Raw genomic sequence first — 23,634 nt, 5'->3', positions numbered from 1 at the left:
GAAGTAAAGTACTCAATGAATACACATCACTGTGCAACAAAACCCTCTTCGCTACAATAGAACAACTATACAAGTAACACACACACACACACACACACACACACACACACAGACACACACACACAAAATCCTCTCTCTCTATCTATCTATCTATCTATCTCTCTCTCTCTCTCTGTCTGTATCTCTTTCTCTCTGTCTGTATCTCTCTCTCTCTGTCTGTATCTCTCTCTCTGTATATCTCTCTCTGTCTGTATCTCTCTCTCTGTCTGTATCTCTCTCTCTCTTTGTATCTCTCTCTCTCTCTGTATCTCTCTCTCTCTGCCCCAGTACTCATCACACACACGCAAACCACACACCACTAACGCCAAATGCAATTGAAGCTCGCGCGCCTCACCCAGCAGAACACGCTACGAAACAAACGAACGCCACACAGCCGCAACAACACGTAATGGCAGCGAAAACTCCGCCCATGTTTTGAGTAATCGGAAAAACTGCATTGCCACGCGAACACAGGCACATAAGTAAGCATATTTACTTCGCCAACAATACAGGAAAACGTACCACAACTTATCCTGCCTTGGGCATGGATGTTTGTGATGTCCTTAGGTTAGTTAGGTTTAACTAGTTCTAAGTTCTAGGGGACTAATGCCCTCAGCAGTTGAGTCCCATAGTGCTCAGAGCCATTTGAACCATTTCGTACCACAACTTCAAAACTGTAAGTTACGGAAAGAAAAGGCGATACAGTCTTATTTCCGTTCGTAAATGCATAACAAACAGAAAATAAATTACGTTTTGCTGTTAGCAGTTGACAAGTTGTATATTGTGTAGCAGAACAGCTGCCAAAATAAGTGGACAATAATATCATGTAACGTATGTTACTCATGATTACACCCACTTTTCGCCAATTAAGTTATAAATGCAACTTTTACATAATGCTGTAAACGACACAAATATTAATATGTTAAGAACAAATTTACAGTTAAAAATAGAAATAGAACCCACTGACTAAAGCACAAAAGTGCTGAGACATGTATGGGTGAAACAAAGAAAAAAGGTGCCTTGCATAAGGCGGAGCTTCTCATCCCATTTTCTTAGCAATCACGGAGACAAGAAGAAGAGCTGCACCACAAGATCATTATGTGATACTTTTCTTACTGCGTGTCAGATTATACCTCTTAATCAGTACATTACAACATTTTAGATGTTTAAAGTCGGCCGAAGTAACCGAAATACGGAAAAATAAATTGCAACCTGCAATCGCCCTCGGCTTGCGGGGGGGGGGGGGGGGCTGGAGGTCCAGCGTTCCAGGCAGCCACGGCTGCTGGACAAGAGGCAAAGGCGTAGGGCGCCGTGTCGCACTGAAACTCACTCTGTCCCAAGTGCTGACTTCGATGATTTTCGCATACTTGCGTTCCACGAACACTGGTTGTTTCTTTGCAGTGACGTAATCAGGAACGCGTGGTTTCCGTGTCCGACAACTGTGGCACGAGAATTCTGTTGGAATCTACACGGGCACATCGAAACACCGCCCAACTGATTGTGGGGCCGTTTTCCGTTCGTTTCGCGTTATTCTCGCTCAAGTTATCAGCGATTAAACGACTGTGACGAGGCGATAACGAGTAATAAAATAGTAAACACTCGACACGCTAATGTAGCACACTATTCGCCAGTCGTACGGACACTAATTTTTTAAGGTAAGACACGGGAGGAGTTTCTTGACGTTGCTCTGTCGCGAGTCACGCGACAGACGAGAGAAAAGCGTGCAGAACAACACCCGCCGCTTCCGAGTAATCCAGCGGAGCCCAGCCGCCCAGCTGCCCGCCTCACCTTCCTCTGGTGTTGTCGCAGGGCGGCAGGACTAGGCGGACGGCAAGCTGCTGGAAGCCCGGCTGCGCCGTCAGAACTGAGCCGCCGTCCAGCAGCGGAGCGCCGCCTCTCCAGCGACTGTTCCAGAACTGGCGGGGCGGCGGCTCTGACGTCACGAGACCCCCCTTCCCCCTCCACTGCCGCCGCCGGCCGTGGCCTTCGCGCCTCGTCCAGCTTTTTATTTCTTTTTTCCGAGAAGCGAGCACACGCAACGCTTCCTGCCGCAGAACGCCGCATTCCGAATAAACAATTCCGTCCGCCGCTTGACTCTGCAACCGCTCAGCCTCGCTCACTCACGAGACTGAGATCGTAAGCGCCTACTTTAATACCTCGAGGCCCTACTTTGCAATTTAATGCAAACCGTGCTCTACACAGTCCACCCCCCTTTTTGGTCAATACAGAAATTACCTACACAGCGCCGTATGTGTAAATCGGATACGATCGTCAAGGCTACAGCAATTCATAGATTCAGAGTGTATCCTTAAACACATTACATGCACTTCCGGCATTACAAGTCCTTTTAACTCTAAATGGTCGCCGCTTGCATTTCCCACAGTTATTTTGATTACAGTCTTGCACAGAATGCAGCACATAGCGTAATTAATTCGTTTGATCCGGCCGTTCATCTTAGCCATTCAATTGACTGTGTACTGCTCTGGTATCCATGCAAGAGCTTAAATTTCTCTGTCTGCTCCCTTGTGGTGAGCCAAGAACGGCGGCGGCAACGGTTATTTTGTGGCAGCAGTGTGTGCAGTAACCGTCATTTTCGCACAGCTTATTTATCAAAGTTTGTAATAAGAGGGCGTTATGTGTGCCGTCATTGGCTCAGGCAATTGCCGTATCCGGTTTTACACTATCGGCGCTTTGGTGCCACATTTACTGCCTTTATATCGACACTTAGGTCCAAAGAAAAAAATCCACCAAACACTCAATATACCTGCGCAATTTCTTACAAAACAACAACGCAAGAATATCGTTATACCAAAACGCCATTTCCACAAGCTGAGTCTTAGTCTAGCGTCAAACACCAAGTTTAATTTCTGCCACTTCAGTCTTAACTGCAGTACGGTCAACAATGTAGGTCACCACACGAAAGTGTTAAAGCCGTAGTAGTTTTGTATACTCCTGTCTGAAAAATTTCGTTCCAGAAAAGCCACGTTTATAAACTTTTGCATCAATTGGAAACACTGTACTATTCGTCATGTAAGGAGTGGGTATTGCATCTCATACTGTGAGAGCACACCCTACCACACCAATTACTACACTTTTTTCAAGACCTTCCCAGTGACCTCTGCTCGTGTTGAGACAGTATTTGACTGCCGTGTCCTCTACAGAGTCCTGACTACTGGACCGACGTAAGGGGTCGTGGGTTCCCTCCCAGCAGTTGCTTTCCTGCTCAGAAATCCGCGCCCCGCCGTGGTGTGTCAGAACGTGGCGGTATCTGCTGGACCGCGGCCACACAGGACGGGTCTGGGAATTATTTTTGCATTCTTCATTATTATTCACTATCGTTGTTGGTTCGAGTATTTAGCTTTGCTGCCACTCGTTCTCGGCCGACGATAAACTGCTACAAAGATAATAAACCTCAAATGAAGATTTCATTAACAAAAAAATTAAAAATCACCTCCCTCATCTTCATTTCAAGTAAACACAATTTTTCCCTCATTAATCTCGAGTCCAATAGAAAAAACTTAAATTAACATTTTTAAAGACACCTAGGAAACAGATTACAAAGACGATAGTAATTCTCTTTTAGACGCATTAGAGAGTAACCGTCCACAAATACAACTTGCATGTTTTACGTCTATCTAGGTGGAAATGATCGCTTGCATATTTTTTATGTAAATAATAGAAAGAGCAAATAATCTGTACAGCCAACAGGTATAAAGAAATATGCAATACTAATTGTCTTAATACGAAAAGAAAAAGAAACAGCTGTTTGAAACTGATAAATACGGAAACTAAAATCGCACCTCTGACTTGGCAATTAACTTGTTGGCTTGGAGTTTGAAAAATGTACAAGACAAAAGGAAGAAGGCATCAAGGTCGAGGGCATATTTTATTGAACTGTCAGTAGAACAATATTTGATATCACGATATTTGACTAACTATTCAGCATTTCTAACCGTAAACAAACGAGTGACTGAATCATTCGTGAGTGGTAACGAAAATTAGTTACATTATCTGTACAAGCCAGCGCTATAATGACGGACCAACTGTCCTTAAAAGAGCGTCACATCACCAACTGTGGCATTTCGAAGCTTTTAATCGGAATATTACGCAAGGAAAGGAACCACACTTCAATGATACTGTAAGTGGACTAATGGTCGGTAAGACGTCAATTACAAGTTATTGAATACCAACACTCATAGCTCACCACACGCTAGGTATTTGTGTGTTACAAAACACTGGTACATAAATCCCTCAGCATTATTTTGCAAGAAGAATGAAGCCATTGGTGCAGTGGTTTTTCATACTCGAGTCTGCACAGAATGTACTTCTAGATCTAATTTTGGAATTCAAAGACTTACACGCAACCTCTTAACGCTACCTGGATCTTTGTATATGGACACGTCAGTGAGAAGCGAAATTGCGCAGGTTGCATGTACGTACATCATTAAACTGTGTACCACAAAGGAGTAATATGGGTCCGATAAACGTAAGCATATACTCACAGTGTACGTACGCAATCGTTGATTGCCTACGGGAAGATTCCCGACAGTAACGTACACTGTCTATGTACTGATATTAAAGTAGTGCATTAAGTGTAAGCACAGTGTGGTCAGGAACTACCGACGTGGGAGTACATTCTGTGAATTAAGTATCAGGCACTGCAGTGATTAATTATAGAGACACAGAAGTACTTTGATTGTAAACATTGTCACGGGTATCCTTGAAGGCAGATTGTGTGTTCTGAAATTATCTCGATCATTGAAAGAATTCGTAAATACAATTTTGTCAAGAGATCTGAGTAAAAATCAAAATAATTCTTGGCCCTACATAGTACCAGCAAGCAGATCGAAATCACCAGTTGATTCGCTCAGTGGCGTTACCGGCGTAGGAACAAAGGACGATAGATAGAAGGCGGAATAGAGAGATACCATAAATCAGGGGCGGGCAGGAATTCTGCACGTGTGCGGTGCACATGCACGCGTGCAGTTAACAGGTGTTCTGCGTGCACACAGGGGCAAGCTGGCCACCCGCTTCTCACCCCTCCCCACCATACCGTCTCACCGCTTCTTCCCCTGTAATGCGTTTTGTTTCCTGGCCTGTTTTATTAAATGGAGGAATAAGGTTAGTAGGAGTGTTTGAAAGTAATCATGGTTTGAAAGAGTACCTATTACCTACGATACGTTTTGTTTAATTATCACAGGTGGAGTTTACAATACGTTTAATGTCTGGAACAAAATTTTTACATACAGACAAACGCAAACAGTTACGTAAATTTTCATTACTGATGTTTGCTCTTAACCGAGACTTATTAATTTTCATAACAGAAAAAAATCTCTCACAAAAGTATGTCGAGCCCAACATCTATCTTCATGGCTTCACGATGGAGACGAGGAAACTCTTGCTGTGGAAAGTCGCGATAAAGATCTATTACACGTCTTGCCAAAAGGAACTTGTCTCTCAGACGAGAATTACACTGTAGATCTATTAATTCCATTTGCAAACTGAGATGAATATCATCTACAGAAACCAGATTCTCTCGAGAACTATTCAAAACCTTGGGATAAGTGTGATATATCCCCAAATCGCTTGAGAAATTCCTCTTTTATTGCACTAAGAACGGCAACATACTGAAATTTATTATAATGGCGTTCAATATTAAACTTCCGCTCACCAGCGAGAATACTGTCACATATTATACATTTCCAATTTTCACGTTTTTCCACAGAGAACAAATGATTCTCCCATTCCTTTTTAAAAGATAGCAATTCTACAATTCTCCGTTTCCTTGATTCACTCTGCATTTTCCGGTTATTGAAATACAACGTTCACTACGTAGTGGTCGCTTCGCTTCAACGTCCGCAGCTTTTTAGCCTGGCACTACACTGCCGCAACCTGCCGGCTGTCGCCACAGCCCCGGTCGACGCCTGCACGCGAGCAGCACACGTGCAGCGCTGTGCGCTCATGAGCCGCGTGCAACGTTTGCCCGCCCCTGCCACAAATGAATGACTCGTTTCCCGAATTGTAAATTTTCCGAAGTATTACGTGTACAAATATGATTGGATGGCATTAAGAATTCAGCGCCTTGCCAAAATGCCGACAAGGCAAGGGGAGACTTTTCGCGTGTTGGGAGATGCGAGGTATCTGACCAAATGTGACAGCTGCAACCGTTGACGGGGGGGTGAACGAGATTTTTGTACGCAATCCAAAAATGTCAACAGCAGGCACAAGCCGCCAACTCTAAATACCGCAGCAAAGTGTGTGGAAGACCGTGCGTCGGCGGCAACACTTGGGACCACACCGCCTGCATCTCGCACAACAAGTAAAAGCTGAATGTTACGGCCGGCGCCTTCAGATTTGCGCCACAGTTGGGGATGGGCATTTCGCCCCCATGCTGATGTTCGGCAACGAAGCAAATAACACTTACCTGGAAAAGTTTATCTGCGCAATGTGAGAGTGTGGCGTACTGAAAGTCCTCATGAAATTGCCTCTCTTGAACGACGTCCGCCGAGGGTTAATGTTTCCTGTGCAGCGTCACAGACGGATCTGAATGCGCCGTTTTTATTCTGTAAAAGAACTATGGCGAGTACCTCTTAGTTCTATATGTTGCAGTTGTAGTTGTTTCCACAACTGAGTCCGGATTCAGGAATTTCATGTTCCAACGAGACAAGCCACCCCTTATGGGAGCATCGATGTCTGTCGCTACCTAAATGACGAACTTTCGCATCGCTGGACTGGCCGTAGGGGTGGAAGATGATGTGGCTGTGTTCGTTTGGATGGCTCAAATGGCTCTGAGCACTATGGGACTTAACATCTGAGGTCATCAGTCCCCTAGAACTTAGAACTACTAAAACCTAACTAACCTAAGGACATCACACACATCCATACCCGACGCAGAATTCGAACCTGCGACCGTAGCAGTCGCGCGGTTCCTGACTGAGCGCCTAGAACCGCTAGACCACCGCGGCTAGCTGTGTTCGTTTGGACCTCTGGGTCGCCTGACGTAACGCCTTGTGACTTTTTCCTTAGGGGGTTCACTGAGGGCCGTGTCTACGTGCCGCCACTGCCGAGAACACGGGAACAGCCCAGACAAGGCGCCAGTGTGTGTGTGCTGGCCACTGGCAGCGTGCTGCTGCGTGAGGTACGCAACGATCTTGACCACCGCTTGCGTGAGTTTCGAGTCACCACAAGGGCACTCGTAGAGCACTGGTTTAGTGAAAAATGCGATCTTGGTCAGTTTACGGTTACGTTCACGCATCCATCGTATTTCTACAGGCGATATTTCGCTAAATATGGATATCTGAAAACGAATTAATAGTTTACAGTATTTTCCAAGTTATTTGACAGTGGAGGATCGTAACATGGCTCCTCCTTTCAGTCTTCCCACTAACGCCGAAATGGCAGGCGTTAAGTGGTTGCGGAATACAGATTCATCTGAAAACGCACAACGGTGGAGAGGCATGTGCATCGCGTGAGGTACCCGCAGTGTTCCACAGGGGCTGTGCGGCAGAACTCGCTCCCGTCGCAGCAGCCGTTCACCGCAGGTCGCTGGCACCAGGCGACTGAGGAAACTCTGGCCACTCCCGTTTCCAATGAAGGTCAACGGGCAGATCAGAACAACAAGTCTGCACTGCCGTCCGTCCGGAGTCCTTTTATGGCCCGTGTCGGCGCTCCACGTCGACATCCTGAAGACTACGTGGCAGCCACAGCGGCAAACACGCGGGCCGCACCCGGCTCTCTTGTGTGCCGACGTACAGGGCAGGCGGGTGTGGGAGTTGTCCCGCTGCCGCAGGGAAAGAGGTTTGCGAGCGGTTACCCTGTTACTGTTTGGTCGCGTTATGTCGTTCGACTCCTCTGCAATGGCTGTTTACAATGGTACACAATAGTTATCAAGCTCCGCTGAAAAACTGTTGTGTCTCCTAATTCCACAGCTGTAAGTATTTATTATGCAATCAGAACATTCGCAACACTGTCCACTATAACTAAAACCGCTGCTCAATTATTTTCAGTCGTTGCGGACGTCCTACTGGAGACGTTTCTCTGCTGCCGTACACTGAACATGTGTGAAATTTCTAGTATAAGCTTATCGAGTAGTTCCGACGATGATGTCCACCAAAGATACGCCTAACATACATACATGCATGCGCTTATTTTGGCGTGACCAGTGTGTGTGTACTGTGGCACCAGTAAGGATATTTCGTATCAAAAACTTACGTGTATTTCATCATGTAACATACAGCAAAGTCCTCTGATGAAACAATCATATAATTTATGCCAGATCACATTTCCTACATCTACATGAGTGGTGCAATTCACTCTTAAGAGCCTGGCAGAGGGTTCACCTAATTACATTCAGACTGTTTCTTTTCTGTTCCACTTCCCAGTGACACGCTGGAAAAATGAACACTTAAAATGGGAGAAATGAAGAGTTACCGTCGACAGATTTTTAACACGAAGAATACTCTCACTATGTAGGTGCTAGTTAGCAAAATGTTTTCGCATTCGCAGGGCGAAGTTGGTGACTCATATTTCGTGAAAGCATCTCGCGGCAACTAAAAACGCATTCTTTTTAATGATTGCCACCCCAACTCGCGTATCATACGCGCTACTCCCTCCCTAAGTTTTGCTTAATACAGTTTTTTCGATATCCTCAGTTAATCAGATCCGGTAAGCATCGTTTATAGCGCAGTAAAACTCCAGGAGAGGGCGGACAAGCGTAGTGTAGGCAGTCTCCTTCGGTCTAGCTCTTTAGACCTATTAGTTCCACTAAGTGTTCCGCCAATAAAATACAGTCCTTGGTTCGCCTTCTCCACAACATTCTGCATGTGTTCGGTACCATTAAACTTACTCCTAACTGAAATTCCCAGCTATTTATGCGAATTTACTGTCTTTAGATTAGTGTGATTTACTCTAAGTAATTTAGTCGGTTGTGTGCATGACGTCACTCTTTTCATTATCAGTTCCCACTATCCGCACCAACGGGTCATCGTCCCCCCATCATCTGCACACAATCTAACATCGTTGCTCATATTATGTTCTAAACTATTTACGCTAATCAGGATCAGCGGAGAGCCTCCAACACACCGGAGAACGACACACGTGCCTTGTTTAACTCCATCACTTTCCTTGAGTTACTACGAACAGTGACCTCTGGCAGTAATCACGGATCCAGTCCCAGAACTGCGAAGACACTCCATGGGCACGCCGTTTGATTACAAGTCCCTTACGAGGACCGCTGTCAAGAACCTTCTCGAAATTCATAAACATGGAATCAATTTGAGAGCCTCTGTCGGCAACGCTCATTATTTCGTGCGAGTAAAGGAAACTTTTCCGAATCCACGCTCAATGTATGTGTCAACAAATCCTTTTCGTTGAAGTAATTCATGTTCGAACAGGGTACATGTTCCAAAATTCTACTGCAAATCGACTCCAGTGATATGCGTCTGTAATTCATAGCATTACTCCTGTTTCATTTCTCGAGTACTGGTGTGACCTGTGCGACTTTCCAGCCATTAGGTACGGATCTTTCATCGCGCAAGCCGTTGTATGGGGTCGAACGGACGTGTCTTGATACTAAAAATGAACTTCGCCAAAATAGAATATTCAACAAGTGACGCATTAATGGTCTCAAATATCATTGTACTGTAATGTTACGCAACAATTTCCCAAGCAAGCCATAAAACTGGTAACTATCTTACAGCGTCACTGAATACGCCTGTAAATATGCATGTAAAGCTGGGTTTACACTAGCAAGTCGCTTGCAGAAGTTATTGCTGCACGTTATTGCTAGCCGCTTGCATCCGTGTTTACACAGCAGCGCAAGGATTAAGCAAGATTTTTCCGCAAGTTCTTTGGCAAGAAACTTGCGTCAACAACTTGCTGATACTGTTTACATATGCTTTCAGTGTCGAGTGTCGAGTGTCAGTCGAAGTGTAAAATGACAAGTAGGCGGGCGAGATATGCTGCAGCTCTTGTAATTGTAATGAAAAACGTGAAAAAGGAAAAGAGAAGTATTGGGGTTAGAGAGTAGATAATGAGAAGATCGCAAAATGGTGCCTGTAATAACCTTTTGCAAGAACTTAGTATCGAGAGCATGGATGTCCGCCGCTCGTGGTCTCGCGGTAGCGTTCTCGCTTCCCGAGCACGGGGTCCCGGGTTCGATTCCCGGCGGGGTCAGGGATTTTCACCTGCCTCGAGATGACTGGGTGTTTGTGTTGTCCTCATCATTTCATCATCATCCAGGAAATTGGTGAAATTGGACTGAGCAAAAGATTGGGTAATTGTAAGGGCGCTGATAACCACGCAGTTGAGCGCCCCACAAACCAAACATCATCGAGAGCATGGATACTTTTGAAAACTTTTGCAGAATGTCCTCAAATGATCTGGAGTATTTGTTGATGTTAATAGCGCCCGTCATATCAAAACGAGACACAAACTTCGGTACTGCTATTTCAGCAAAGGAACGTTTGCTAGTCACTATGATTTATAGGTACCGGTGAGCTACGAATAAAACAGGCATTTCATTTATTTATGTGAAACATACAACCAAAAAAAGTTTGAATTTTGAAATCTTTTCTTTGTAGGAGACTCATACAAGTCCCTAATGTATTTCTTTCATATTCCCGTCAGCACGATTTCTCTGATCGTGCCCGATGTATGTAGAGCCATTTTTAACGTCTCGAAAAGAGAAAATTATTTGAATGTATGTGAAAACACAACAATGAAATTAAATTTTTATTGAAATAAACTGCATTTTACAGAATGATATGCTTATAAAAATGTTTTTTTTTCTATTGCTCATAAAATCTAAAGTGACAAGCTAAGTAAATAGAACATATAATAATTACACATCGTCTTTTTCTAGACTCGTAAAACAACAAGCGAGTGGATGCAGGTGGCAAAGGGGTTGTGTCTTCAAGTTATTCTACTTTCTATGTACTTCTTTTATAGATGGGTCGAATATCGACGAGATTTCATTTAATGCTCTCATCTTCTTCACTCTATCCTTAAAGTCTCGGTTATGCACCAAATCAGCGTGCAGAGAGTCCTGTGTGCAGCAGTCTGTGAATTTTGGAGTCAAATTCAGTCTACCAACTTCACAGAAACACCGGTACTATTAACTTCTGCTGCCATTTTAAGTCAATAATGTGTCGAAGCCGTCTATCCACACCCCCCCCCCCCTCCCCCCTTTCCCTTCCGCATTTCCAATAGAAAATCGGTGAGCCCTTGTCTCAGAATGTGTCCTGTCAACTGATGCCTTCATCTAGCCAGGTTGTGCCACAAATTTCTTTCCTCGCCGTTTCTATCCAGTACCTCATTAGTTACGTTATCTACTCATCAAATCTTGAGCATTCTTCTGTAGCACTGCAATCCAAAGCCTATTCCCTTATTGTTTAAATTGTTTATCATCCATGTTTCACTTCCATACATCGCTACACTACAAATACCTTCAAGGAAAGACTTGCTCATACTTTGAAAGGGTACAGTATCGCCCGACATTGAAAATAGGTACACCATTGTTCGTTATTCTTGTCAGTACAACATATTTTTTCTAATAACAACTCAATTTAAATTAATACAGCGAAGCCGGATACCAGTGTGGGAAAGAATGACAATTTATATATTTGATTGATCACATGTGCACTCCCACAAAATAAATCCCTACATCCAGTTTGGTGAGATTTGTAAAATGAATGGTCGTCTGCTAACCGCAGATAGTGAATGTGAATGTGAATATATGATCATCTCTGAGACGATCCTTTGGCCACCTTTGGTGGAACCAAAGAGATGAAATATACCGCAGCTTTGAGCGCCTGATATGTGGCTAACCAAAACGGTATCAAGGTGCTCCCCCACTTCGGCAGAGGTACGAGAGGACCTGAACAACGGCCACGTTTAAGCACTCCAGCGCTGGATCTTGTGTTGGTAAGACCTGTCTTAGGTGTGCTCCGTAAAGATAAAAGAGTGGAGACATGGTATGCATGTGAAATACTTAAGAGTAGTTTGGAATAATAATTTCTCTATTTCAGGAACTATTGTGGGGAGAATTAAATGTCAGGCAGGTAATATTAAGGGGATCGTAGTAATCTTCGGAAGTGACCAACGGTCACAGTGAAACCAGGTGTAGCAACAAGTTGAAATACTTCCGAGTGCTTAAGTTAAGCTGAATTACTAGCGTGTGTACTGTAAGTTGGAAATACACTCCTGGAAATTGAAATAAGAACACCGTGAATTCATTGTCCCAGGAAGGGGAAACTTTATTGACACATTCCTGGGGTCAGATACATCACATGATCACACTGACAGAACCACAGGCGCATAGACACAGGCAACAGAGCATGCACAATGTCGGCACTAGTACAGTGTATATCCACCTTTCGCAGCAATGCAGGCTGCTATTCTCCCATGGAGACGATCGTAGAGATGCTGGATGTAGTCCTGTGGAACGGCTTGCCATGCCATTTCCACCTGGCGCCTCAGTTGGACCAGCGTTCGTGCTGGACGTGCAGACCGCGTGAGACGACGCTTCATCCAGTCCCAAACATGCTCAATGGGGGACAGATCCGGAGATCTTGCTGGCCAGGGTAGTTGACTTACACCTTCTAGAGCACGTTGGGTGGCACGGGATACATGCGGACGTGCATTGTCCTGTTGGAACAGCAAGTTCCCTTGCCGGTCTAGGAATGGTAGAACGATGGGTTCGATGACGGTTTGGATGTACCGTGCACTATTCAGTGTCCCCTCGACGATCACCAGTGGTGTACGGCCAGTGTAGGAGATCGCTCCCCACACCATGATGCCGGGTGTTGGCCCTGTGTGCCTCGGTCGTATGCAGTCCTGATTGTGGCGCTCACCTGCACGGCGCCAAACACGCATACGACCATCATTGGCACCAAGGCAGAAGCGACTCTCATCGCTGAAGACGACACGTCTCCATTCGTCCCTCCATTCACGCCTGTCGCGACACCACTGGAGGCGGGCTGCACGATGTTGGGGCGTGAGCGGAAGACGGCCTAACGGTGTGCGGGACCGTAGCCCAACTTCATGGAGACGGTTGCGAATGGTCCTCGCCGATACCCCAGGAGCAACAGTGTCCCTAATTTGCTGGGAAGTGGCGGTGCGGTCCCCTACGGCACTGCGTAGGATCCTACGGTCTTGGCGTGCATCCGTGCGTCGCTGCGGTCCGGTCCCAGGTCGACGGGCACGTGCACCTTCCGCCCACCACTGGCGACAACATCGATGTACTGTGGAGACCTCACGCCCCACGTGTTGAGCAATTCGGCGGTACGTCCACCCGGCCTCCCGCATGCCCACTATACGCCCTCGCTCAAAGTCCGTCAACTGCACATACGGTTCACGTCCACGCTGTCGCGGCATGCTACCAGTGTTAAAGACTGCGATGGAGCTCCGTATGCCACGGCAAACTGGCTGACACTGACGGCGGCGGTGCACAAATGCTGCGCAGCTAGCGCCATTCGACGCCCAACACCACGGTTCCTGGTGTGTCCGCTGTGCCGTGCGTGTGATCATTGCTTGTACAGCCCTCTCGCAGTGTCCGGAGCAAGTATGGTGGGTCTGACACACCGGTGTCAATGTGTTCTTTTTTCCATTTTCAGGAGTGTATTTAAGAAATGGCGTGCGCAGGACTTGAAATTAGAGAAGAGTACTTCCACGTGGTGAGTATTGTGTGAGTCTCAATCTGTGTATGAGACAAAGGATAAAGAGAAGTACTCGTCCATGGTATCAGTTGAGGACTCGCGTGTGTGATGAATGTGTTCTTAATATTACTTTGCGTGTTGTGTTTCCGTGTGACGCTTGATTCGAACTATAATACTCAGAGAGAAGCAAGGTGAGTCAGCCGTCTATCCAGCAACCCCACTTTGCTTGCATTGCACAGGAAGACGTGCATATATCCTCCAGTGTTCGTAGTAGGAAAGAAAAATTACGAAGTGGGGCAGTGTCGTGTGAAACTGGGATAAATACTAATTGAAGTGGGAAAGCTGAAAGTGATGTGATTTTAATGTTGTGACTATTCCCTGTGTAGTATTTCATGTTGTAGTGTGGTGTATGTCATGTAATTTAAGTATGTGTGGTTTGCACGGGAGAGTAGCAAGGTAGTTTCAGAGGTAGTGGGTTATGCATGCTCCTTTTGTACCGCTCGGTCTGGAGGAATGTTTCGTGATGATGGTTGTGAGAGTCGAAGTGTGAGATATAGCAAAAGATCCACCATCCTATCCAGAAAGTGCACTGTAGCGTTAAATAATTACGAGACCATAAGATAGAGAATCACCAATGTAAAGCCATGCCGACTGGGCGGAATTTCTCATGTGTTATTGTTGTAGGTGATAGAATTTGTGTGTTTAGGTTATAGAATTTATCGGAATTAATAAGATAGTGAAAAGAAAAAGATTGGTGGCCTTTTCCTTCGAATAGTATGTAGTCATGATACCCAGGATTTATAAGGTGTGCGCCATTCATATTCAGTGCGATGGCCACGTGTTGATCAAAGCCGTTAAATAAGAAAGAAAATGTGGTATTGCCAGTGCGTACTGAACAGTCAGATTTGTATAAATTATTAATAGTCAGATGTGCGTTATCCGTTTCCGTTGGTTAATATTCAAACAGGAGAATCATTTGTATCTTAATTGTGAGAACTAGAGATCATGTTCCTTGATAAATAAAAAATGAATCCACTCGCTTGGCAGACCACTCATCTTGCAGGCCTGACTGCTTGATGCCACAGTATGAGCAAGGCATGTGGGTGCCTCTCAACTTAAATTTATATTCGAATTATAAACATTTCTCTTCAGAAATACTATTTCTGCAGTTACCAATCTCCGTTTTTTTTCCCTCTCTACACGGTCCACCGTCAGTTATGCGTAAAAAGCAAGACTCGTCTACTGCTTTTAGCGTCTCATTTCCTTACCTAATATCCTCAGCATCGCGTAATTCAATTCTGGTACATTCCATCGTTTTTGTTGTACTGTTCATTCCATTCAACTCCTCTTCCAAGTCCTCGGCAAACCTCAAAAATTTTAATTTTGTTCCATCAACTTTAACTCCTCCTCCACATTTCTTTACTGACTGCCCAGTGCAAAGACTCGATAACGTAGACTAGAGGCTATAACCTTGTCTCACTCCCTGCTCAACCACTGCTTCCCTTTCATGCTATTCAGCCCTTTTAACTGCTGTCTGGGTTCTGCACAAGCTGTAAACAACCGTTCGCTCCGCCTTTTACAGCTGCTGCCTCCATAATTTCGAAGAGTATTCCAGTCAACACTTCTTAAGTACAAAAACGCCATAAAAATAGGTTTGCCTTTCCTGAAGTAAAGTCATAGGGTCACTGCTGTCATGTTCCCACAATTGTGTGCAACGCAACCTGATCTTTCCCGAGGTCAACTATTTCCAGTTTTTCCATGCTTCTGTAAATAATATGTATCAGGATTTTACAACCATGGCTCACTAAACTGATACTAGTTTGGTAATATTCACACCTATCAGCACCTGTTTCGTTTGGAATTGGAGTTATTGCATTTCACCATCACGGCATAGAAAAGTGGATTACAGAGGGAAGGCCGAAATACCGAATGTCTTTTTCCGAAACTTGTTCACTGACGAATATTGTCAGTAGTTCCTCCTCTAACCATCGCACGAACGTCAAAATGACGAATTGAAAGATGTGAGCATGTCATGTCATAGAAAGGCAACTTGCGTCAGCTGAGAGAGAGAACGCTGCCGGCTGGTCCCGGCGGAGGTTCGAGTCCTCACTCGGGCATGGGTGTGCGTGTGTGTGTGTTTGTCCTTGGGATAATTTAGGTTAAGTAGTGTGTAAACTTAGGGACTGATGACCTCAGCAATTAAGACCCATAAAATTTCACGCACATTTGAACATTTTTTTTGAGAAGCCTGTTGCACATTTTCCGACAAATGTTTTGGGCGACACAGAACGGAAATGTTTGAGACGCTGTAGCTACCAAGGCACCTGACGTATCGGCACTGTTAAGTATAGAGACAGGGATTGATGATCATGATGTCGACGTAGGGGCGACGGTTAAGAACCCAGTAAGTCCCTCAGGGATGTTAGGAGATTACGTATGATGGAAAGAGCAGATAAGCAAGTGTTCGTATCTTGAGACAATGAATGGTCATCATTTTGATTCCATATGATAGACGTAGAGGAATTATGGACAAAGTGTCAAATGACTGTAAATAGCGCTCTGGAGCAATACGAACTGAGTGAATCGATTAAGGACGGAGAGGATTGGTTTACTAACAAAATTTTGGAAAATGTTGAGGGAGCAAGGATTATTACAGTTTTGCGTCAAGAAAGAAAGCTGAAACGTCGCCAGTGAAAAGTTAATGGAAACTCGTGTGCTAAAAACATCAAAGCACGAAGCATACAACTTCCACCATCATACCTCATCTTGCCGAGTACCTGAGAGAATTCTGGTGCTAGAGAAAGTTCTAGTCTTGCATAGTATCACTGAGCGGTTCAACGGCTTCCATACAGTCTCGTCGACGAGCATGTTGTGGCAATGAAAGGCAACAGGAGAAACGCTCAAGTCTCCGAGTTGATGTGTGCTGACTGGTTCCCCCAGCAGAGGTGTTCTGAACACCTCACAGGGTGCGGCTGGACTCCACAGAGCAGGCCGCTGGCCGCGGCGTGCAGACTGCGCATGCGCCTCACAAAAAAGCTGCCACTCGCGGCGCGCGTCAACATTGATTTACTCTGTTCTGCACTGAGCAGACACTTACACTGAACGTATTTCGAATACTTTTAAGTACTATCGACAACGTGGAACGTAGGAATTTAGATTATAGTCGAGGCGATCGAAAACTATCCTTCTTTCCAAAGCGTGACGAGGAAAAGGGGTCAGATTTACACTCAGGCGCCAAAGAAACTGGTATAGGCATGCGTATTCAAATACAGAGATATGTTAACAGGCAGAATACGGCGTTGCGGTCACGAACGCCTATACAAAATTGTGTGGGCCAGTTACATCGGTTACTGCTGCTACAATGGCAGGTTATCAGGGTTTAAGTGAGTTTGAACGTAGTGTTATACGCCGCATGAGCGATGGGACACATCATCTCCGAGGTAGCGATGAAGTGCAGATTGTCACCTAATGGCTCTGAGCACTATGGGACTTAACTGCTGTGGTCATCTGTCCCCTAGAACTTAGAACTACTTAAACCTACCTAACCTAAGGACATCACACACATCCATGCCCGAGGCAGGATTCGAACCTGCGACCGTAGCAGTCGCGCGGTTCCGGACTGCGCGCCTAGAACCGCGAGACCACCGCGGCCGGCTTTTAATGATTTACAGCCCAAATCCTGTATCATTTCTGTGACACCCTCTCCCATATTTCGCGATAACAGAAAACATGCTGACTTTCTTTGAACTTTTTCGATGTACTCCGTTAGTCCTATCTGGTAAGGATCCCACAGCGGTAATCTAAAAGAGGTCGGACAAGTGTAGTGCAAACAATCTCCTTAGTAGGTCTGTTACATTTTCTAAGTGTCCTGCCAATAAAACGCAATCTTTGGTTAGCCTTCCCCACAACATTTTCTAAGTGTTCCTTCCAATTGAAGCTGTTTATAATTGTAATACCTAGGTCCAAAAAATGTTCAAATGTGTGTGAAATCTTATGGGACTTAACTGCTAAGGTCATCAGTCCCTAAGCTTACACACTATTTAACCTAAATTATCCTAAGGACAAACACGCACACCCATGCCCGAGGGAGGACTAACCTCCGCCGGGATCAGCCGCACAGTCCATGATTGCAGCGTCTCAGACCGCTAGGCTAATCCCACGCGGCCAATACCTAGGTACTTCGTTGAATTTACGGCTTTAAGATTAGACTCATTTATTGTGTAACAGAACATAGCGTGTTCCTTTTAGCAGTTATGTGGATGGCCTGACACTTCTTGTTATTTAGGGTCAACTGGCACTTTTCGCACCATTGAGATATCTTTTCTAAATCGTTTTGCAGTTTATTTTCATCTCCTGATGACTTTATTTGCCGATAAACGACAGCGTCATCTGGAAACAAGCTAAGACGGCTGCTCAGATTGTCTCCCAAATCGTTTATATAGATACGGATCGCCAAAGGGCCTATAACACTACCTTGGGGAACGCCAGAAATCACTTCTGTTTTACTAAATAGCTTTCCGTCAATTCCTACGAACTGTGTGACCTCTCTGACAGGAAAGCACAAATCCAGTCACATAACAGACAATATTACATAAGCACGCAATTCTACTACGAGCCGCTTGTGTGGTACAGTGTCAAAAGTCTTCTGGAAATCCAGAAATACGGAATCGATCTGAAATCCCTTGTCAGTAGCACTAAACACTTCATGTGAATAAAGAGCTAGTTGTGTTTCACAGGAACGATGTTTTCTACACTCATGTTGACTGTGTGTCAACAGACCGTTTTCTTCGAGGTAATTCATAATGTTCGAACACAATATATGTTCCAGAGTCCTGCTGCATATCGACGTCAACGATATGGGCCTGTAATTTAGTGGATTACTCCTACCTTTCTTGAATATTGGTGTGAACTGTGCAACTTTCCAGTCTTTGGGTACGGATCTTTCGTCGAGTGAACGGTTGTATATGTTTGTTACATTTGGAGCTAATGCATCAGCATACTCCGGAAGGAACGTAATTGGTATACAGTCTGGACCAGAAGACTTGCTTTTATTAAGTGATTTGAGTTGGTTTACTACTCCGAGGATATTTGCTTCTACGTTACTCATGTTGGCAACTGTTCTCGATTCGAATTCTTCTGTGAAGGCATTTCGGAAGGTTGTGTTTAGTAACTCTGCCTTGGCAGCACTGTCTTCGATAGTATCTGCACTGTTATCGTGCAGAGAAGGCATTGATTGTTTCTTGCCGCTAACACACTTCACGTACGACCAGAATCTCTCTGGATTTTCTGCCAGATTTCGAGACAGTTTCGCTGTGGAAACTGTTACAAGGATCTCGCATTGAAGTCCGCGCTAAACTTCGAGCTTGTGTAAAAGATCGCCAGTCTTGGGGATTTTGCGTCTGAGTTTAGCACGTTTGTTTCGTTGTCTCTGCAACAGTGTTCTGGCCCGGTTTGTGTACCAAGGAGGATCAACTCCGTCGTTTGTTAATTTATTCGGTACGAATCTCTTAACTGCTGCCGATACTATTTCTTGGAATTTAAGCCTATCTGGTCTACACTTGTATTATTAATCTGGAATGAGTAGAGATTGCCTCTGAAGGCGTCAAGTGAATTTTTATTTGCTTTCTTGAATAGGTATATTTTTCTCTTATTTTTCGAGGATTTGGAGATTACAATATTCACTAATACCTGAATCGGTTTTGATGCTCGTTATTGACGTAACGAATGGTGATGCTTGAAGAAAACTGAAACACACCACGAAAATCAGAACAGTTTATTTTCTTAACTGACCAGATACTAAATAATTTATGACCAAATGGACCACATACGCGACAGCAAAATTTTTACGAACCGCTTTTCGCCAACAGAGGCATGAATGTACTGGATGTTTATAAATAACGCCATCTAGTCATGGAGGTCCAATGTGGGCTGTAATTGACGTGTAACAACGAAACATGGTAGATATGCTATATGAAAGCTTATCAGGTGCGTATCTCTCGCTGTGCAGCATCTCGCCGAAGTCTCCGGTGCTCATACTGAAGGAAATTGTGCAAGTGGTGGTTAATAATAAAATCAACATTCGGCGTTCCTCAACTTGTTTCGCCCTTGCTGCCCACGTTCCGTTCCCAATCCATTACTTGTAGAAACATTTCCAAAATTGGAAATAATTTCTTTCCAGTGTAAATCCGTTCCCCATTGACGCATCAGTATAGCTACCGATCTTCGCGGCCATACGACAGCTGACGGCCCACGCCGGACCTCCGCGGGTGTCTGGACGTGTGGGAGCCCCCCCCCCCCCCCCCCCCCCAGCCGCAGCCGCGCGTCATGGCGCTGCCTCGCCACCGTCTCCACCTGAGTGGCGGCTACTGCCGGCCCAAGTGCTGTGTCAAGCACCGCACTGAGGAAAGTTACGCAACTGTCACACACTTTGCCCGTGGACAAAACAGCTAAAGAATTAAAAGCACCAAGAAACGCTGTACACACTCCTAAGACGTAACTGATCTTAGTGCCCCATTACGGGCAATCGATGTGTGACTCAAAGCGTGGATTCCACACATTCGCGAGTAACTGGCGGCCTTTTTATGAAACTGTTTTTCTGCTGCGGCTACTGTTCATCCGTCTACGTCACATTTCCCCACACTTCGACACAACTAATCTCGCTACACACGAGACGTTTTGGAGAGGTCTTTAATACGGTGTGCATCAATTGCGTTGCATATTTTCTGATAGACCAGTATAAATACGAAAACCACCACACAAACTTCAACGTCAAAAGAGTGAAAGCAATTTGGAGCACCGATATCGGAGTAATTATTATTCACAGAATTCGTGCGACTTATCAAATCATCCTGTCCCTGCGACAGGGAAGAAAACTTCGAAAACCGGTACATCAACACACCGATTGTCCAAATTGAAAATTATATAGTTGTGGTACTCAAATTTGCGTTTTATGACGATGTGCGCTCTAACTGATACACATTTTCAGCACTGCGTCAGTAAGACGTTAGTGCCAGCCCGTAATTCCGAAACTTAACATCGATAATGGGTAAGGCTTCATTAACAGGAAGTGGCTAAACGAAGTATGTACTATAGGTTTCAGTCAAATATAATTAGCAAATCTCTCTACAAATGTTACCATTCTGACGTGATTCACTCCTCTGACGGAAACTGACAACAGAAATCTACCTCCACGTTCGGTACTATTGCACTGGAAATGAGAAATTAAATCTCTACTCTACCGTCGTCAATAGCCTGCACACAAAAATTTACACTGCACTTTAAATCGTGTCATTTGAGCCTCAAGTACAGAAGTTGGTGACAGTTTCACAATCGGTAATATTCATTCTTTCGTCACTTACGATGCGATTGATGCGCAAGTACGACAAGACGGGCAGAACACCAGGCTCTCTTACCAGACAAATATTAACACGAGAACGGACAGACAAAGCGCTGCAGCGTCGTGTAGTGCAGAAAAATTGTGGTGTGTTATCGCTTCCCTTTCATTAGTAATCTCAAACTAGGAGACATGACGTCACAGAACGATAAACAATACGAAAGGTTTACTTCAAGAGGCTCAAACATTAGGATAAATTCTCAAGAATTCGCCAACTACCAATCAAATCTTCGCCTCAGTCTAACCAGGATATTAAGCAAAGCAACAGATCGCTCGCGCATCGCAACCTCAACTCCAGAGAATCGTAAAAGTAGTGAAATGAACGCGAGTGCTGCGTTTCATGGCCAGGAGCACGTCGGCAAGGCGCCACGTGTTGTGATCCGCGAGTGGACTACACGGTATTCGGAATGCCCATGCGCAAAACTTCCGACGCCTGATTACTTTGCAGACGAATTAACGTGTGTAAGACTTGATGTTAAGCCTGTAGGCGAGAAGTAGTTTAGGGATAGTTTGAAATTATTCTTAACGTGTTTTCCAGGTCGCCAAAACAAAAGCCAGTTTTTCTCGCGGCTAAACGTGTGTGACGTAATATCTGTACAACGACGTAATTTTGCCAACACTTCGTATGGGGTGCGTGGATAATGTCAGCAAACTGTTGGCAATATAGGGTCATTTCCAATGAAGTAATAAACTAAAACGTTAAGTCTGATGCCGAAGGTGACTGCATAACCGGCGAAATGTGCTACTTCACGTGTGTGTGTGTGTGTGTGTGTGTGTGTGTGTGTGTGTGAATAACTGCCGTCATTCTGAAAGACTGGCTGAATAACGTCCGCGTATTTCACCGCCATGAAATACGTCACCTCGAGACACACCAAGTTACCGTCATACTGTGTGAAACCCGTAATGTCAGATTATACCTCTAAATGAGTACGGTAGGACAACATTTTAGATGTTTAAAGTCGGCAAACGTAAGCGAAATATTGAAAAACAAATTTTTGTCATCCCTGCAAAGCGCTAGATAGGCAACCTGTAATCGACCTCCGGTTCCAGGCTGGCGGTCCAGTGCTAACAGACAACCACGGCTGTTGGAATCAGTGGCAGCAGACGCCGTGTCGCTATAAAACTCACCCAGTCACAAGTGCCGAATTTGATGGTTATCGCAAACTTGCGCCCTACGAACATAATCAAGAACGCGAGTTTTTCATATTAAATACCTTTGGTACGAGAATTCTGGAGAAATCTACACTGGCACATCGAAATACTAGCCGACTGAATGAGCCGGTATTTTTCATCCCTTCTACCTAATTCTCGCCCATGTTATCACCGGTTAAAAGGCTCGAGCAAGGCGGTAAGTAACGAGCAATAAATTACTGAACACTCTAAGCAACCCTGTTCGCCATCCCTTTGTTCGTAGCCATCGTGATTTTTAAAAGTAAGACAATATATTAGGGACAAACCAGACAAACGCGTGCAGAACATTGGCAGCTTCCAGAAATTCCAGTAACCAGGAGCAGGCCGCCTTACCTTTCTCTGGTGTTCTCGCCGAGAAGAGAGATTTGCAGAAGCTCTGAAGGCAGGTCGCACGCTCCTCTCGCCTCGGCCGCTCCCTCACAACTGGGTCGCACAGACAGCCGGGGCGCGCGGCTGACCCCACCCGGCTCTGACGTCACGGGGCGGCGTTGCCAGCTCGGCCCGCGGCAGAGCGAGGGAACGGCTGCGGCAGCGCGGGCGAGGCGTCGACGTCGGTGTCGGCACGGCCGGGCAGCCTGCTAGAGTCCTGCATGACCGAGTAGGCGAGCACAAAATAAGAGATGGGGCGAGCACACCCTAACTGGATAGGCTGCCCGCACTAGTTGTAGTGACCGAGCATAGAAGCCGTGACCGGATACGTAGCACGTAACTGCAAACACGTTACACGTGTCATTATCCGTGTGAGACTGCAGCCAGTACGGGCTTCTCATTTCTGGTGTGTCTCTCTCTGTAATCATGCAGCGCGAGGAAGCCAGTGCAGTAAGACGTAAGATTGAAACCAATGTTTACATATTGAAGAAACGGGAACGTCTAAAAGGTTCAAAAGGTTCAAATGGTTCTGAGCACTATGGGACTTAACTACTGAGGTCATCAGTCCCCTAGAACTTAGAACTACTTAAACCTAACTAACCTAAGGATATTACACACATCCATGCCCGAGGCAGGATTCGAACCTGCGACCGTAGCGGTCACGCGGTTCCAAACGGAAGCACTTAGAACCGCACGGCCACACCGAACGGCGTCTAAAAGGTCAAGTATGAAGTACATTTCTGTTGGTTGTAGACGAAAACAGTGCGTCTACTGGGTACGCATCAAGCATAAACTGCTCAACATTATTGTGTTTCGAGTCGGGAACCACTCATCTAAAGAAACATAGTTGCAAGAAACCTCAGGAAGATACAGCTACTTGATGGATACCGGCAATAATAAAAAATAGTACTACAGCAAAGTGTCTTGCAATATGTGCTAAAGATATCAGTCCTTTTAAGGCTGTTTCCGGTGAAGGTTTCAGAGAAC

General features: G+C 45.2%; 1 protein-coding gene across 1 annotated transcript in view; it reads right to left on the bottom strand.

Annotated features, from left to right (window-relative positions):
• LOC124553332 (ankyrin repeat domain-containing protein 23-like) overlaps window positions 1-22,691 on the bottom strand; it is an 89,306-nt gene extending 66,615 nt beyond the window's left edge. The window contains exon 1 of the mRNA XM_047127209.1: window positions 22,612-22,691. The gene's annotated coding sequence lies outside the window, so the exon portion shown is untranslated. The remainder of the gene's footprint in view (window positions 1-22,611) is intronic.
• Window positions 22,692-23,634: the final 943 nt, after the last annotated feature.

Source organism: Schistocerca americana, chromosome 11, assembly GCF_021461395.2.
Source record: "Schistocerca americana isolate TAMUIC-IGC-003095 chromosome 11, iqSchAmer2.1, whole genome shotgun sequence".
Taxonomy (NCBI): Eukaryota; Metazoa; Arthropoda; class Insecta; order Orthoptera; family Acrididae; genus Schistocerca; species Schistocerca americana.
This window is presented reverse-complemented; position numbering and strand designations above follow the sequence as displayed.